The sequence below is a fragment of the Mesoplodon densirostris genome, chromosome 6 (genome assembly GCF_025265405.1).
Source record: "Mesoplodon densirostris isolate mMesDen1 chromosome 6, mMesDen1 primary haplotype, whole genome shotgun sequence".
Classification (NCBI taxonomy): Eukaryota; Metazoa; Chordata; class Mammalia; order Artiodactyla; family Ziphiidae; genus Mesoplodon; species Mesoplodon densirostris.
Genome location: NC_082666.1, coordinates 40,762,946 through 40,778,105, shown reverse-complemented (window position 1 = coordinate 40,778,105; position 15,160 = coordinate 40,762,946). Strand labels below are relative to the sequence as shown.

The 15,160-nt window shown below is 37.3% G+C and overlaps 1 protein-coding gene across 9 annotated transcripts in view; it reads left to right on the top strand.

Annotated features, from left to right (window-relative positions):
- Positions 1 to 739: 739 nt before the first annotated feature.
- The window catches only part of AOPEP (aminopeptidase O (putative)), a 382,430-nt gene continuing 368,009 nt past the window's right edge, over positions 740 to 15,160 (top strand). For 4 of the 9 annotated variants that reach the window (XR_009532789.1, XR_009532790.1, XM_060101601.1 and 1 more), the window contains exon 1: positions 1,943 to 2,012. The gene's annotated coding sequence lies outside the window, so the exon portion shown is untranslated. Of the gene's footprint in view, positions 824 to 1,942; positions 2,013 to 15,160 lie in introns of those variants that run through there. The other 5 variants (XM_060101599.1, XM_060101597.1, XM_060101598.1 and 2 more) reach the window with 4 other exon arrangements.

Genomic DNA, 15,160 nt, shown 5'->3' with positions numbered 1-15,160 from the left:
TCATTCTCTTGGTTGTTCTTGCTCCAGATCTTCATAGAGCTGGCTTCTTCCCTTCTCAGTTTAATGAGCCTCTTCATAGGGCACTTCTCTGACATCCTCCTTTAGTTTTTGAGTAACTCACATGAATTTTTTGGTTTTTAAGTGAAAATAAAAGTATGTTTACACTATACTGTAGTCTATTAAGTGTGCAATAGCATTATGTAAAAATAATACATACCTTAATTAAAAATACTTTATTGCTAAAAAATGCTAACCATTATCTGACAATGGCAGGGTTGCCCAGTGACATAAAGTGAAGGGCAATAAAATGAGGTACGCCTAAAATATCTTTGTTGAGTTATTCAGTGTTTGCTTTCTCCATGAGGAAGCATAGTGTCTGTTTTGTCATCGCTGTATCCCAGATTCTGTAACAGTGCTTGCCTGGAACACAATAGGACTAAATAAACTGCGCTGGAACGAACGAGTATACAAACAAGAGTTATATACAGAAGAGGAAGAGCAAAATAAAGAATAAAAAGTCCATGTTTGTATTTCAATAACATTTTTTTCCTTAAGTGCCTATAAGATTTTGCAACTAGGAGTAGGAGGGTAAGTCGGCGACCCTACAAAATCCAAAACAAGCCTTGTTCAAGACTTCCCAAGCCCGAGGCAGCTCCGCGCCTGCGTAGACCTCCACTGCCCCACCCCCTGCACTCAAGGGGGCGGGGCCAGGCGGACGGCGGCTTGGGCGCGCGAGGATGACGTCACTCGGCGCGTGCCCGGATAGCCCTTGGTACCACCTAGTCTGCGGAAGTGGAGACGAGCTGGCAGGCGGCTGAGACAGGTAACCTGAGCGCTCCCTGTTGGGTCCCTGCCTTCCTCTCCAGCGGCACCTGGATGGCGGCGGGGTCAGCAGCGTCCCGTTTTGAAGGCAGCCAGGAGCCCACCCCTACCCTCATCTTCCTTGATCAGCTGGGTCCCCATTCCCGCTCAGTCCTTCCAAGACTCCTGAAGCTGAACCGGTTCTGGGGAGTGGGCTGAGCCTGCCGCTTCTCTCCGCCTCCACCCTCGGGTGGTGATGGGCTCTGACGCTCCTCTCCCCGGTGGCACAGACATTTCCCAGACTGCAGTTGCCGCCTCCTTCCTCTGTTGCCTCCAAGGCCCACCTAACCCACTTCTCTCCGCTCCTAGCCCCACAGGGCTCATCTCCAATCTTGTTTAAGGAGACAGAACAGTTTCCGATTCTGTTCATTTCCACTTGCATTGACACCCGGCCACCTTCCCTCCTCCCCGAGGATCCTTACTGAGAGCACCAAGTTTTGAGTTATTGTGTCCCTAAAGAGCATTCGTTCACTGTCAGTCTGGAGTTTTGCTCATTAAGGCATGTATTTGTTGGGTAACGGGGTGGCGCAGTAATGTGAAAATTTATTGCTATAATAAATGATCCACATGGCATCCAGTCAAACGTCGAGATAGATGAAACAGTTACAGCATTTCATTAAAATGCTCCTGTCCTGTATTTCTTTTTTGTTTTCAAGCAATGATTACAATTATCCTCGCAAAGGTAGCTGTCAAAATAAATAAGCAACAGTACCCAACTAGGAATTAGACCGCCAAAAAAAGATAGGATTCGTTATTGTTGATAAAGGAATGCGGGTTATTACAAAACCAACCAGAAAAGATATGGGTGGAGATACAGGATTCCGACGTTTTTTGTCTCATTTGATGATTTGGTTTTGTATTTTCTGTACTTTAATATGCTCCATTTTTGAATAGGGCGTATGGTACTGTACTTACTGTAATTCTGAGAAGCCTATGAATGACTTGCTAACTGGTAAGATTAGGCTCTTACATTTGGGGGACAAAGTAGAAAAAGGTTAGGGAATAATAGTAGTCTCTGTTTGTTGACCATCTGCTATATCCCAGGAACTGTGTTCAGCACCTTTGCATGTGTTTTTTCCTTAGCTCACACAAGAGCCTTGTGAGTTAGGAATTAGTATCCTCAACTTACAGAGAAGGAAACTTTGGCTCAGGTATGTGAAATTAACTTGCCAAAAATTCATAGTAACTATACTGGTGGAGACGAGCTTGAAGTTCAGTTCTATGTATGAGTTGAAAGCCTCTACTTTTTTTTTTTATAACTCACTGAGTGATAAGATTCTAGGCTTTTTACAATAATGACACAATTCTATGAGTTTATTCACTCATCTATCCAAATGATTTGACACTTTCTAATATCTTTAGTATTAAGTTCTTATATACCTAGAATCAAAACACCTGGAAACCTTAATTTATTTATGATCCCCCTACACACACACCACACACACACACACACCACACACATACCATATTTTTCATTAAGAATGAGATAATTGGCAAATAAGATTGCTCAGTAACTTTCTGTTTGGAACTCTCAGGGAATGAGTAATTTTGGACAGTTGAAAGTTTTACCCCTTTAGAAATGAAAATCATATTGACAGTTTTGGATGGAGAAAATTTAAATGCACTAAATAACTCTTTGCCTTCTAAAACAGTAAGTACACTGAACATATTTTAACTTTCCCTTATGTCTCAGAGCAGTCATTATGAATCTCATTTATTGTTGTGTTGTGATTTGGTGATTTCCTCAGAACTTTTGTTATATTTGGCCCCCAAACTGCTTTGCGTTTTGAGTTTTCCTAGACTTTATGTAGTCTACTCCTTAATATCACCAAGAGATTGTAAATCATAGCAATTAAAATTAAGGACCGGGAAAGCACACTTGCAGGATTCCAGTCCTTGCTCTGCCACTTACTAGTAGGGCAGTGAGCCCAGACAACATGGTTGACCCCTCTACACCTCAGTTTTCTCATTTGTAAAATGGGAATAATAAGAATACTTGTTGTCTGAGGTTGTTGTGAGGGTAATGTGAGTTAGTAGTATATGTAAAGAGGTTATAACAAACCGGGCATATACTAAGAGCCATGTAAATGTTTCTAATATTTTTATTAGTCTGGTTTTGGCTTTTCGTTCTTTGAATATTGTATTCTAGTTCTTTGAAAAAAGTTTTTCTAATTTATTTTTATGTTTTTAATTGACGTATAGTTGATTTACAATGTTCTGTTATTTTCAAGTGTACAGCAAAGTGATTCAGTTATACATACACATATATATATATTCTTTTCCATTATAGCTTATTACAAAACATTGAATACAGTTCCCTGTGCTATACAGTAGGTCCTTGTTGTTAATCTATTTTATATGTAGTAGTATGTATCTGTTAATCCCAAATTCCTAATTTATCCCTCCTGCCTCTTTCGACTTTGGTAACCATAAGTTTGTTTTCTGTGTCTATAAGTCTATTTCTGTTTTGTAAATAAGTTTATTTGTATAATTTTTTTTAGATTCCACATGTAAGTGATATCATATGGTATTTGTCTTTCTCTGTCTGACCTACTTCACTTAGTATGGTAATCTCTAGGTCCATCCGTATTGCCATCCATATTGCTGCACATGGCATTATTTCATTCTTTTTTATGACTGAGTAATATTCCATTGTACATATATACCACATCTTCTTTATCCATTCATCTCTTGATGGACCTTTAGTTTGCTTCCATACCTTGGCTATTGTAAATAGTGCTGCTGTGAACGTTGGGGTGCATATATCTTTTTCAATTAGAGTTTTTGTCTTTTCTGAATATATGCCCAGGAGTGGGATTGCAGGATCATATGGTAATTCTATTTTTAGTTTTTTAGGGAACCTCCATACTGTTCTCTATAGTGGCTGCACCAATTTATATTCCCACCAACAGGGTAAGAGGGTTCCTTTTTCTCCACACCCTCTCCAGCATTTATTATTTGTAGACAATTTAATGATGGCTGTTCTGACTAGTGTGAGGTGATACACATTTGATTTGCATTTCTCTATGAAAATTGTTATTCTTTGAATAGTATTTGATATGTGGTAATTATAAGAAATAAGAAAATTAAATTATACTAACTAGAATCCTGTATCCTAAACTGTATGTTAATTAATTAATTAATTAATTAATTTCTAGTTTGCTGATCTCTGCTTTATTTTTTATTTTCTTACTTTTTAACATCTTTATTAGAATATAATTGCTTTACAATGGTGTGTTAGTTTCTGCTTTATAACGAAGTGAATCAGCTATACACATACATATATCCCCATATCTTCTCCATCTTGCATCTCCCTCCCACCCTCCCTATCCCACCCCTCTAGGTGGTCACAAAGCACTGAGCTGATCTCCCTGTGCTATGTGGCTGCTTCCCACTAGCTATCTGTCTTACATTTGGTAGTGTATATATGTCCATGCCACTCTCTCACTTTGTCCCAGCTTACCCTTCCCCCTCCCCGTGTCCTCAAGTCCATTCTCTACGTCTGCGCCTTTATTCCTGTCCTGCCTCTAGCTTCTTCAGAACCTTTGTTTTTCCTTTTTAGATTCGATATATGTGTTAGCATGCGGTATTTGTTCTTTTCTTTCTGACTTACTTCACTCTGTATGACAGACCCTAGGTCCATCCACCTGACTAAAAATAACTCAATTTCATTTCTTTTTATGGCTGAGTAATCTTCTTTATCCATTCATTTGTTGATGGACACTTAGCTTGCTTCCATGTCCTGGCTATTGTAAATAGTGCTGCAGTGAACACTGTGGTACATGACTCTTTTTGAATTATGGTTTTCTCAGGGTATACGCCCAGTAGTGGGATTGCTGGGTCATATGGTAGTTCTGTTTTTACTTTTTAAGGAACCTCCATACTGTTCTCCATAGTGGCTGTATCAATTTACGTTGCCACCAACATTGCAAGATGGTTCCCTTTTCTCCACACTGTGTCCAGAATTTATGTTTGTAGATTTTTTGATGATGGCCATTCTGACTGCTGTGAGGTGATACCACATTGTACTTTTGATTTGCATTTCTCTAATGATTGATGATGTTGAGCATTCTTTGATGTGTTTGTTGGCTATCTGTATATCTTCTTTGGAGAAATGTCTATTTAGGTCTTCTGCCCATTTTTGGATTGGGTTGTTTGTTTTTTTGATATTGAGCTTCATGAGCTGCTTGTAAATTTTGGAGATTAGTCCTTTGTCAGTTGCTTCATTTGCAAATATTTTCTCCCATTCTGAGGGTTGTCATTTCGTCTTGTTTCCTTTGCTGTGCAAAAGCTTTTAAGTTTCATTAGGTCCCATTTGTTTATTTTTGTTTTTATTTCCATTTCTCTAGGAGGTGGGTCAAAAAGGATCTTGCTGTGATTTATGTCATAGAGTGTTCTGCCTATGTTTTCCTCTAAGAGTTTGATAGTGTCTGACCTTACATTTAGGTCTTTAATCCATTTTGAGTTTATTTTTGTGTATGGTGTTAGGGAGTGTTCTAATTTCATTCTTTTACATGTAGCTGTCCAGTTTTCCCAACACCACTTATTGAAGAGGCTGTCTTTTCTCCACTGTATATTCTTGCCTCCTTTATCAAAAATAAGGTGACCATATGTGCATGGGTGTATCTTTGGGCTTTCAATCCTGTTCCATTGATCTATATTTCTGTTTTTGTGCCAGTACCATACTGTCATGATTACTGTAGCTTTGTAACATAGTCTGAAGTCAGAGAGCCTGATTCCTCCAGCTCCGTTTTTCGTTCTCAAGATTGCTTTGGCTATTCGGGGTCTTTTGTATTTCCATCCAAATTGTGAAATTTTTTGTTCTAGTTCTGTGAAAAATGCCATTGGTAGTTTGATTGGGATTGCACTGAATCTGTAGATTACTTTGGGTAGTATAGTCATTTTCACAATGTTGATTCTTCCAATCCAAGAACATGGTATGTCTCTCCATCTGTTGGTATCATCTTTAATTTCTTTCATCAGTGTCTTATAGTTTTCTGCATACAGGTCTTTTGTCTCCTTAGGTAGGTTTATTCCTAGGTATTTTATTCTTTTTGTTGCAGCAGTAAATGGGAATGTTTCCTTAATTTCTCTTTCAGATTTTCCATCATTAGTGTATAGGAATGCAAGAGATTTCTGTGCATTAATTTTGTATCCTGCTACTTTACCAAATTCATTGATTAGATCTAGTAATTTTCTGGTAGTGTCTTTAGGATTCTCTGTGTATAGTATCCTGTCATCTGCAAACAGTGACAGCTTTACTTCTTTTTTCCCAGTTTGGATTCCTTTTATTTCTTCTTCTTCTCTGATTGCTGTGGCTAAAACTTCCAAAACTATGTTGAATAAGAGTGGTGAGAGTGGGCAGCCTTGTCTTGTTCCTGATCTTAGTGGAAATGGTTTCAGTTTTTCACCATTGAGAAAGTTGTTGGCTGTGGGTTTGTCATATATGGCCTTTATTATGTTAAGGTAACTTCCCTCTATGCCTACTTTCTGCAGGGTTTTTATCATAAATCAGTGTTGAATTTTGTTGAAGGCTTTTTCTGCATCTATTGAGATGGTCATATGGTTTTTCTCCTTCAGTTTGTTAATATGGTGTATCACATTGATTGATTTGCATATATTGAAGAATCCTTGCGTTCCTGGGATAAACCCCACTTGATCATGGTGTATGATCCTTTTAATGTGCTGTTGGATTCTGTTTGCTAGTATTTTGTTGAGGATTTTGCATCTATGTTCATCAGTGATATTGGCCTGTAGTTTTCTTTCTTTGTGACATCTTTGTCTGGTTTTGGTATCAGGGTGATGGTGGCCTCGTAGAATGAGTTTGGGAGTGTTCCTCCCTCTGCTATATTTTGAAAGAGTTTGAGAAGGATAGGTGTTAGCTCTTCTCTAGATGTTTGATAGAATGTGCCTGTGAAGCCATCTAGTCCTGGGCTTTTGTTTGTTGGAAGACTTTTAATCACAGTCTCAATTTCAGTGCTTGTGATTGGTCTGTTTATATTTTCTGTTTCTTCCTGGTTCAGTCCCAGGAGGTTGTGCTTTTCTAAGAATGTGTCCATTTCTTCCAGGTTGTCCATTTTATTGGCATATGGTTGCTTGTAGTAATCTCTCATGATCTTTTGTATTTCTGCAGTGTCAGTTGTTACTTCTCCTTTTTCATTTCTAATTCTATTGATTTGAGTCTTCTCCCTCTTTTTCTTGATGAGTCTGGCTAATGGTTTATCAATTTTGTTTATCTTCTCAAAGAACCAGCTTTTAGTTTTATTGATTTTTGCTATTGTTTCCTTCATTTCTTTTTCGTTTATTTCTGATCTGCTCTTTATGATTTCTTTCCTTCTTCTAACTTTGGGGTTTTTTTGTTCTTCTTTCTCTAATTGCTTTAGCTGTAAGGTTAGGTTGTTTTTTTGAGGTGTTTCTTGTTTCTTGAGGTAGGGTTGTATTGCTACAAACTTCCCTCTTAGCACCGCTTTTGCTGCATTCCATAAGTTTTGGGTTATCCGTGTTTTCATTGTCATTTGTTTCTAGATATTTTTTGATTTCCTCTTTGATTTCTTCAGTGATCTCTTGGTTATTAAGTAGTGTATTGTTTAGCCTCCATGTATTTGTATTTTTTACAGATTTTTTCCTGTAATTCATATCTTGTCTTATAGTGTTGTGGTCTGAAAAGATACTTGATATGATTTCAGTTTTCTTAAGTTTACCAAGGCTTGATTTGTGGCCCAAGGTGATCTATCCTGGAGAATGTTCCATGAGCACTTGAGAAGAAAGTGTATTTTGTTTTCACTGAATGGAATGTCCTGTAAATATCAATTAAGTCTGTCTTGTTTAATGTATCATTTAAAACTTATGTCTCCTTATTTATTTTCATTTTGGATGATCTGCCCACTGGTGAAAGTGGGGTGTTAAAGTCCCCTACTATTATTGTGTTACTGTCGATTTCCCCTTTTATGGCTGTTAGCATTTGCCTTATGTATTGAGGTGCTCCTGTGTTGGGTGCATAAATATAATTGTTTTATCTTCTTGGATTGATCCCTTGATCATTATGTAGTATCCTTCTTTGTCTCTTGTAATAGTTTTTATACAAAGTCTATTTTGTCTGTTATGAAAATTGCTACTCCAGCTTTTTTTGACTTCCATTTGCATGGAATATCTTTTTCCATTCTCTCACTTTCAGTCCGTATGTGTCCCTAGGTCTGAAGTGGGTCTCTTGTAGACAGCATATATACGGGTCTTGTTATTGTATCCATTCAGCCAGTCTGTGTCTTTTGGTGGGAGCATTTAATCTATTTACATGTAAGGTAGTTAGAGATATGTATGTTCCTATTACCATTTTCTTAATTGTTTTGGGTTTGTTATTGTAGGTCTTTTCTTTCTCTTGTGTTTCCTGCCTAGAGAAGTTCCTTTAGCATTTGTTGTAAAGCTGGTTTGGTGGTGCTGAATTCTTTTAACTTTTGCTTGTCTGTAAATGTTTTAATTTCTCCTCGAATCTGAATGAGATCCTTGCTGGGTAGAGTAATCTTGGTTGTAGGTTTTTCCCTTTCATCACTTTAAGTATGTCCTGCCATTCCCTCTGGCTTTCAGAGTTTCTGCTGAAAGATCAGCTGTTAACCTTTTGGGGATTCCCTCGTATGTTAATAGCTGCTTTTCCCTCGCTGCTTTTAATATTTTTTCTTTGTATTTAATTTTTGATAGTTTGATTAATATGTGTCTTGGCGTGATTCTCCTTGGATTTATCCTGTATGGGACTCTCTGTGCTTCCTGGACTTGATTAACTATTTCCTTTCCCATATTAGGGAAGTTTTCAACTATAATCTCTTCAAATATTTCCTCAGTCCCTTTCTTTTTCTCTTCTTCTTCTGGGACCCCTATAATTTGAATGTTGGTGCGTTTAATGTTGTCCTAGAGGTCTCTGAGACTGTCCTCAATTATTTTCATTCTTTTTTCTTTATTCTGCTCTACAGTGCTTATTTCCATTACTTTATCTTCCAGGTCACTTATCTATTCTTCTGCCTCAGTTATTCTGCTATTGATTCCTTCTAGAGAATTTTTAATTTCATTTATTGTGTTGTTCATCATTGTTTGTTTGCTCTTTCGTTCTTCTAGGTCCTTGTTAAACGTTTCTTGTATTTTTTCCATTCTATTTCCGGGATTTTGCATCATCTTTACTATCATTACTCTGAATTCTTTTTCAGGTATACTGCCTATTTCCTCTTCATTTGTTTGGTCTTCAGGGATTTTACCTTGCTCCTTCATCTGCTGTGTGTTTCTCTGTCTTCTCATTTGGCCTAACTTACTGTGTTTGGTGTCTCCTTTTTGCAGGCTGCAAGTTTGTAGTTCCCATCGTTTTTGGTGTCTGCCCTCAGTGGTAAGGTTGGTTCATTGGGTTGTGTAGGCTTCCTGGTGGGGGGGACCAGTGCCTGTGTTCTGGAGCATGAGGCTGGATCTTGTCTTTCTTGTGGGCAGGACTGTGTCCGGTGGTGTGTTTTGGGGTGTCTGTGACCTTATTATGATTTTAAGCAGCCTCTCTGCTAATGGGTGGTGTTGTGTTCCTGTCTTGCTAGTTGTTTCGCATAGGGTGTCCAGCACTGTAGCTTGCTGGTCATTGTTTTTAGCTGGATCTTAGCGTTGAGATGGAGATCTCTGGGAGAGCTTTTGCCGTTTGATATTATGTGGAGCCAGGAGGTCTCTGGTGGACCAATGTCCTGAACTCGGCTGTACCACCTCAGAGGCACAGGCCTGTCACCCGGCTGGAGCACCAAGGCCCTGAGTAGTTCATGGTCTCTTAGGAAGCGTAGACAAATTGAAGTCTGGGCTTGCAGAAATCTCAAGCCCAGTTGGGGCTGAAAAATCTGCTTCCAAGCTCACTCATGTTGTTAGCAGGTTTCAGTTTCATGTTGTTGGCAGGTTTCAGTTTCTGGCTGGCTGTTGGCCAGAGGCTCAGTTCTTCTACCCGTATGTTAATTTATTAAATTCACTTTCATTGTGTCTTTGTAATGCAATATGCCTTTTTCTTAGAGTATTTGGAGTAGAGCTTTCAAATATTTCCCTTTATTATATGTATTAAAATAATGGACTTTCAACATCTGTTTGGATTTTGGGGGATATTTCAGTGTTTTAAATTATGGTTTACCAATACATGGGAACCCTCTCTACATTTGAATTGAATGTCAGTTGGTTTACACAACCCTTTATGGTGCCTTGGGCAGGTATACTATTGCACTCATGTTATCTTGCTTCTTTATGGATAAGTACTTCCTTATAAAACCACCATTATGCATTGGCCTCATATAACGTTATCTCCTCAGTATAGTTCTCTTTCCTTCTATCTCCCTCATGGAAGTAAAAAACAAATTGACTCTATCAACAACGTGAAATAATGTTCCATATGAAATTTGCAAGGTATATACCCATTTTCAGATGTGTACTCTAATCCAAGACCAGCTAAGAGTTGATATTGACTCCTTTGATGTCCCTAGTTAGGAACTTGAGAATAAATGATCTATCCTTTATTTTAATACTATTAAGGCTGATAATCATGTTAAAACTTCTTGTTGAAAATATAGGCTATAGTTTAAAAAAGTTTTTCTAAGATGGTAAAATGTATTTACATAATATAAAATTGAGTATTTTTATGTGTACAGCTCATTGGCATTAAGTACATTCACAGTGTTATTTAATTATCACCACTATCCATTTTCAGAATTTTTTTATCTTCCCAAACAGAAACTCTGTACCCATTAAACAACAACTCCTCATTCCCCTTACTCCCTGTACCGTCCTGCCCTAGCCCCTGTTAACCTCTATTCTACTTTTTGTCTCTATGAATTTGCCTATTCTAGGTTCCTCATGTGGGTGGAATCAGACACCATTTATCCTTTGTGTCTGGTTTAGTTCAATTGGCATATTTGCAAGGTTCATCCAAGTTGTAGCATGTATCAGAATTTCATTCCTTTTATGGCTGAATAATATTTCATTGTATTATCTACCATATGCTGTACTTCTGATGCATATTTAATTTTGCTTATTTAAAATTTTTTTAAATTTTCTGTTTTTTTAATTTATTAAAAAAAATTGATTTTAAAATAAAATTTAAAAAATGAATTTGATTTGAATTCAAGTCTTTAATCTGTTTTGAGTTGATTTTGTTTATGATGTAAGATAGTGGTCCAGTTTCATTCTTTTGTATGTGGCTGTGCAATTTTCCCAACTCCATTTATTGAAGAGATTGTCCTCTCCTCATTGTATATTCTTGGCTCCTTTGTCATAAGTTAATTGACCATACATACTAAAAAAAAACAAAAACAGTTCACCAATTTCTCCCACCTCCCACCTCTTGCCACTGGCAACCACCAATCTGTCCTCTGTATCTGTGAGCCTGGTTATTGATTGATTGATTGATTCCACATTTAAGAGAACATATGGTATTTATTTTTTTTCTCTCTGCCTTATTTCACTTAGCACAATGCCCTTGTGGTTAATCCATGTTGTCACAAATGGCAGGACTTCATTCTTTTTTATGTCTGAATAATATTCTGTTGTGTGTATATACCACACTTTATCTATTTGTTCATGGATGAACACTTAGGCTGTTTCCTTATCTTGGCTTTTGTAAATAATGCTGCAGTGAACATGGGGTGCATATATCTTTTTGAGTTAGTGTTTTTGTTTTATTTGGATAAATACCCAGAAATGGAATAGCTGGATCATATGGTAGTTTTATTTTTAATTTTTTGAGGAACCTCTCTACTGTTTTCCATAGTGGCTGCACCAATTTACATTCCCACCAACAGTATACAAGGGTTCCCTTTTCACTACATCCTTGCCAACACTTGTTATTTTTAGTCTTTTTGAAAATAAGCATTCTAACTGATGTGAGGTGATATCTCATTGTGGTTTTGATTTGCATTTCCCTGATAATTAGTGATGTCGAGCACCTTTTCATGTACCTGTTGGCCGTGTGTACGTCTTTTTTAGATAAATGGGTATTCAGATACTCTGCCCATTTTTTAATTGGATTTTGTTGTTGTTATTGAGTTGTATGAATTCTTTATATATTTTGGATATCAGCCCTTTATCAGATATATGATTTGCAATTATTTTCTCCCATTCAGTAGGTTGCCTTTTCATTTTGTTTATGGTTTCCTTCACTCTGCAGAAACTTTAGTTTGTTGTAGTCCCACTTTATTTTTGCTTTTGTTGCTTTTGCTTTTGGTATCAGACGCAAAAACTCATCGCAAAGACTGATATCAAGGAACTTACCACCTATATTTGCTTCTAGGAGTTTTATGGTTTCAGGACTTAATTCAAGTCTTTAATCTGTTTTGAGTTGATTTTGTATGTGATGTAAGATAGTGGTCCAGTTTCATTCTTTTGTATGTGGCTGTCCAACTTTCCCAACACCATTTATTGAAGAGATTGTCCTTTCCTCATTGTATATTCTTGGCTCCTTTGTCATAAGTTGATTGACCATACATGCATAGGTTTATTCCTAGGTTCTCTATTCTGTTCAGTTAATTATGTGTCTCATTTTGTGTGTGTGTGTGTGTGTGTGTGAATTATGCCTGTTTATACTTCTCATTTCATGTGGTATGAACTTAACACTCGGTGACTTGATTTGACTGTGAGTGCCTAGAGGATCAGGATTGGAGATATCAACTGACTGAAATAACATTGTTATTGAACTGTGAACAAAATACCTGGTAACAGTGTTAAACTGGAGCTTGAGCATACATTATAGTGTTGTTTTTCTTCTCACCTAATATTTAGTCAAAAAATAGGAAGGAAAATAATAATAATGATAACTTTACCCAATATTTCTATAGCATTTACAGTATGCTAGGCATTGTTCCAAGCACTTTACCTATGAAGTAGGTACTATCATTGTTCTGTTTTACAGATGAAGAAACTGAGGCACAGAGAAATTAAATGAATTTTTAAGATTACAAGGTTGGTAGGTGATGACATTGGGAGTTTACCCAGTCTATGTGGCTCTAGAGTTGATTTATCCTAAATTGTGAGTTGACCAACCATTAGGTCATTATCAACTTTACAATGTAAATTGTTTTATCTAACACACTCTTTCTCTACCCTCTTCTTCTATATGATCTTCAAAACAGAACATTACTTCTGAGCTTAGTAGGCAACGGAAGAGCAACTGAACCCAAACTGTCAAAAGAGTAACAGGTGCTTCTCATTTGAGTGGGGTGACAGCACTTTAATGGGATTCAGACTGCATTTTCACAGCTTTGTTTGTATTATCTCCTTGTCTTTGAAAGGTAGATCCTAAAACTTTTTATGATCTCATATTGCATATATATTGTGTTGGTGTTTGACTTTGGATATTGTACAATTCCCACACTACTGTTTTGTGGGTAGAAAAAGCTTTCTGTTCATAATGTTGTTATTGACTGTCACAGTGGTTTATAGTGCACTCATTTTATATCCAACTCATTATTCTATGTTGCTTGATTCCTGAAGAAATTATTTTGAAATAGCATTTTTCTATATATATAGTCAGCTTCATTACACTTTTTTCTTGGCTTTTTCTTTTGCTTACATTTTATTTCTTTGACACTTGTAATTGAAGGTTTAGTCTTTTGAAACTGATGGTAATCAGGATATGCTGGCTATATTTTGGCAGCAAAGGGGACATATCAGCCTGTTTCTTTTGGCACCAATAATATCTTGCATATGTAGCAAGTATGGTGCATATTTGGAGGTAGGAACTCTGAGTAATGTCTGGTAGAAATAGAATTATAGAATGAATGTTAAAGGTTCAGAGGTCCTTAGATTTATCTCTTTTACCCTTCTAAAGCTTGAGATAAAATGATTTGCCTGTATTTATACAGTATTAGAATCCATTTTTAAAAAAAAGAGTACCAGTGTTCTGTGTCCTTTTGAATCATACCTCATTGTATTTGTGTAGCATTCTTACTGGTAAGAAGGGACTTCCAAGTTTTTTACCTGTATACGCTTAATTATGATTCTTCTTGGAGTAATGTGTCTGGGTGAGAGATAATGATCTGAATTAGGTTGCAGAGAGAATGAATGTGATGGATCCAAGAGATACTTAGATTAAATTGATAGGACTTTGCAATTGTTTATGTGTAGGTGAGAGTAAGAAATCTAGGATGATCCCTAGGATTCTACTGTGGGTAACTGGGTAGATGGTGATGTCATTCACTAGGAAAACTTAGAAGAAATCAGGGCCGGATGTATGATTTGAAGTGACTAGAGCATGGATTGCACAAACAAGTGAGAAAGATTGAAGCTAGAACTACAGGACACACCGACATCTAAGAGGTGGGAGAAGGAAAGGCCATAGAGGTATGTATGGAGGAGAGAATAGTATTGCAAGCACCAAAAGAGGAGAAAATTTTAAGGAAGGCATGGTAATTTGTGTTAATGCTCCAAAATTAAGGGCTGAAAGAACCCACCGAAGTTGATAACTAGGAAGTCATTTGCCTCCACTGTGGAGTCTTGGTGGCATAGTAGGGATGTGAGCAGGGAGATGGAGTAATGAGAACAGAGTGAAGGCAGTTCTTTTAAGGAATTTTGCTATGATGAGAGAGATGTGGAAGGAAAGGGTTTTTTTTCATTCGTTCATTTGTACTTTTTTTCTCCTAAAAAAAAAGGGCTGGGAAAGAGGAAGAAGTTGAGGTAGATGATTTAGGGGGTTGGATAATTGATGAAGCAGGGTCCAGGAGGAGACCAGCAAGAGATGATATCCAGAGCGTAGACCATGATCAGAGTTTGCTGGGACAGGAGGGACACTTCTTCCTTTCTCCTAGGGAGAAAGGTGGGGATAGATGTAAAAAATTCTCCCATAGGATGGGGAAGGAATATGTGGAAGTTCTTGTCTAGTGGTAGCAAAATGTCTTTTGTGAAGCATCTAAAGTTGCTGACATTGAGTGTTTGATTTGGGGGAGAGTGGGGGTTTGAGGGGACAGGTAGTGTTTAGAATAGTCACTGAGGGAAAAAGATAGGAGTCAAGGGGGTGACTAGCAAGAGACAAGAAGAGTTGCCTGCCTGATTATGCTGAGGGTTTTGCTGAGGTTGGAATCTGAATATGTACTGTCAGCTATTTTTGTGATTATGTGATATTTATTTGTTTGTTTTGCTTTTGTTGAGCTCTGTACACCAAGTTTAGAAGTAGAAAATTGGGATGATTCAATTGGTTGAGAGTTATGTTTTATAGAACAGGTGTGTCAGAAGGATGAAAGGGCAAGAGAATTTAGGTTAAAATGTTCTAAGAGTGATTGAAGAAATGGACCACATTATCTAAAGAGGACCATAGAGC